A 4,027-nucleotide genomic window follows, 5' to 3' on the forward strand; every position below is an offset into this window, starting at 1 on the left:
GCCCATCCCAACAGTGACACACTTCCTCTAACAAAGCCACACCTCCTAATAGTGCCACCTACTTTGGGGGCTATTTTCTTTCAAACCACCACCATGGTCAACCTTCATTTTGGTTTCAGAGACAGGTATTTTGCTATACTGACCAGGCAGGCTTTGAACTCCTAAGACTGAGATCCTCCTGTACCTGCATCCTGAATAGCTCAGAGGACAGGTGTGAGCCACCACTTTCAACTTGGTAATTTTTGAAATGCTTATAAAATTGTAACATGAACATATAAGTATTTAGGGTATGGGTAAACAAAGGGGGTCACCTGGTTTGGCTTCCATTACCTTTACTTTGGTATTTAACATTACACTCATCAATTCCTTTCTTAAACTTCCAGGGAAAGAAACAGGTAATGGTCAATTGACCAAAGTAATGTGGCACCATTAATCACTGCTATGGAAATGTTATGAGTCCCCAGATATCCTTACGCGACATCCAGCAGTAAGCTTGGTAGCAGAGAATTTGCTATCCACTGATCCAATATAAATCACTGCAGGTGGCTATTCATTAAATTCCAAATTCATGACTCCCTAAGTGAAATTAGATATAAATCAGGCTGTGCTGGGTGGACAACATTCCATGGCTGGGGATTGTGGTGGTATCTCAGCTGTTTGGACTCCATCTGGTGAGACTCACAGGCACCTGCCATGGCTCTCAATCAGGCCCAGCATCTGTTCACTATTGCTGCCTATAAAACCCCCTCAAAACCCAGTGGACTTTGTCTCTTATCACTCAATTCTCCTAAGCCCGCCCGGGAGCGACATAGAGGTGGACCGAACACCACCAGCACTGCTAATGCTTCTCGGGTTTCCTAGGAGCCACTGTGCTATCAGGGCTAAATGGGGACAGATCTCAGTGGGGACAGATCTGCTCCTGTGTCTCTCAGCTTTCTCCTGAGGCCAGCAGACATGCTTGAGCCTCTTCTACCCACAGTGATGGCAGGATACTCAGGTGCCAGCAGAATCTCCAACCTCTTGTCTGCTCTGGCACATCCTCCCATTGGACCGCTTCAGAGGTGGCAGGGGAGGGGAATCACACAATCATGTGCAGAAGAGCGTGGATACAGGACAGAACCAAACTGGAGCCATTCAGAGGACCTCTCAAGTGTAATGCATGCATCAGTGTCACTGGGCCGTGGGATGCAAAGGCATCTCCTGAAATGTGAGTTTTGGGGTATGTATGAGGATGCTTCTGCAAGTGTCTGATTTAGTTATCTGAGTGAAGCCGCACCTCCAGGCCTGGACAGCATCGGCCAGCCCACCAAGGCCCTACAAGGCTGGACTCTCCCCTGGCCTGCCTACTGCAGCTGGAGCCCTGGTCTTCTGACTCCACCCTGTTGAGTCCAAGGCAATGGTTCTCAACCTGTGGGTTGTGAACCCTTTGGGGATCACATATCAGATATTCTGCACATCAGGTATTTATATTATGGTTCATAACAGTAGCAAAATTACAGTTAGGAAGTAGCAATGAAATAATGTTATAGGTGGGGGCTATCACAGTATGAGGAAGTGCATTAAAGGGTCACAGTATTAGGAAGGTTGAGAGCCACGTAGAATCTAAAGCCTTCAGACTCCAGCTGGATCTACTATCCAAACTCCGAGGTTCAGAGCCCTTGAGTACACTGCTGAATTCCTGCATCTCCAGTTTGCCTACAGCAGGTAGCCGGACTTCTTGGCCTCCATAATGACAAGGGATCATTGATTATAACCAATGTCGTTTATACTTCTCTCCCCTCCCCGTCCTCCTCCCTCCTGCTTCACTTTCTCCTCGTCCCCCCCTTTGTCTTCTTGTCTTCCTCTTTGTTGGTTCTGCTAATTTGGAGAATCCTGACTGGGAAAGACATATCAACAGACGGTACCCAGAAAGACAGTTAAACTTTTAAAAATCAAAAGCAAACAGAGAAAAAGAGAAGTGAGAAAGTGAAGAATAGGGAGAAGGAGGAAGTAGAGCAGTCATTGATGGTAAAAATGAGAAAACCCCGGAGCAGCACCAGAAACAACCACTAATTATGAAAAGGAAACTGCAATGAAGCCACAGAAATATGTTATCTTCCTAGTCGGGCAGTGGTGGCGTACATCTTTAACCCCAGCACTACTCGGGAGGCAGAGGCAGGTGGATCTCTGTGAGTTCAAGGTCAAACTGGTCTACTAGAGCTAGTTCTAGGCCAGGAACCAAAAGCCACAGAGAAACCCTGTCTCGAAAAACAAAAACAAAAACAAGGGGCTGGAGAGATGGCTCAGAGGTTAAAAGCACTGGCTACTCTTCCAGAGGTCCTGAGTTCAATTTCCAGCAACCACATGGTGACTCACAACCATCTATAGTGAGATCTGGTGACCTCTTCTATTGTGCAGGCATACATGCAGGCAGAACTCTGTATATATAATAAATTTTAAAAAAAAGAAAATAAAAGTAAAAATGTTATCTTCCTATTTTTTGAGGTAGTCTCTGTAGCATGAGTTCTAATTATTCTTAATAATAAAAACTCAAGAGTCAGATATAGGAGTGAAGGCTGAGAGATCAGAGAAGCAGAGCAGCTGGTCACTAGAGTTCTTACCTCTACCAATGCTCAGACCAAAAGGGTGATACTGTGGGCAGACTGTCTCTTCAGACTGCACTGATCCTCAGACTGCACTGAGCTGTCTCCTCCCACCTTGTATTCCTCTCTCTACCCAGCCACATCACTCCTGTCTCCACCTCTCCAGTGCTGGGATTAAAGGTGTGGGATCCCAAATACTAGGATCACCTTTGTGTGAACTCTGTTTCTCTTTCAGACTGGATCAGTTTCTTGTAGCCCAGGGTGGCCTTGAACTAACAGAGCCGGCTGCCTTTGTCTCCCAAGTGTTGGGGTTAAAGCTGTGTACCACCACTGCCTAGTCTCTAGTGGCTTACTTATCGCTACACTCTGATCTTCACATAAGCTTTATTTGTCAAAACAAAAACAAAATATCACTACAAGTCTCACTATGTAGCCCAGACCTCAAACTTTCCATCCTCCTACCTCAGCCTCCCAGGACTGAGATTACAGGTAAGTAATACACACCTGCCTGATTTTCTCATTTGAAATTTTGATTTTTTTAAAATTAAAAATGATTTTATGTGTATGCACGTGAGTCTCCTTGTCTGTATGTGTACACATGCACACCACACCCTTTAAAGGTCTGTGAGTTCGAGGCCAGCCTGGTCTACAGAGTGAGTGCCAGGACAGCCAGAGTGGTTACACAGAGATGCCTTGTCTTGAAAAGATGAGGGGGAGGAGGAGGGGAGGAAGGGAGAGAAAGAAAAAGTGAGAGAGAGAGGCGGGGGGGGGGGGGGGGGGGGAGGAATCCATCATTCCATCATCAGGGACAGAATCCAGAAACATAAGGCGGATGGTAGTTCTTCAGTGGCCAGCACAGACGGAGCCGTGGTTGTAGCCATGCGGTAGAGGTCCTATCTGGGAAATCCTGGAGCAGGAGAATCTGAACATGCTTACAGCCCACACATGACGACACTAGGTGAAGCAGAGAATCCAAGCCCAACTCTTTGCATCTTATTGTTGTTACTGCTCTTCTTTGAGACAGAATTTTGCTATGCTGCCCAGGCTGAACAAGAACTCAAGATCCTGCTGCCTCAGCTTCTCTTGCCATGTAGCCTCGGCAAGCCGGGAGCTTACTCTGTTTCAGGCTTGTGTCAACCCAGCTGCCTTCATCTTCTGAGGACTTGGATTACAGGCATGGGTCACCACATTGGAAGAAATTATACACAATGAAAAATAGATATTTCCATCTAGTTTTTAAAAATTTTCATTGTATATAGTCATTGTACATGATACTATGTTCCATAAAGACATTTTAATACATTTTCTACATCAAGCATATTCCTTCCCTTACCAACGCCTCACTTCTCTCCCTCATTAATCCCTTACATTTCCCTCCCTCCTACCTCCTCCCTCCCTCCCTGTGGGCCCCTGGTCTCCCTTATTCCTGGGGTGCATTGGCGGGG

The sequence above is a fragment of the Alexandromys fortis genome, unplaced genomic scaffold (genome assembly GCF_014885135.2).
Source record: "Alexandromys fortis isolate MF-2015 unplaced genomic scaffold, M_Fortis_MF-2015_v1.1 scaffold_79, whole genome shotgun sequence".
Taxonomy (NCBI): domain Eukaryota; kingdom Metazoa; phylum Chordata; class Mammalia; order Rodentia; family Cricetidae; genus Alexandromys; species Alexandromys fortis.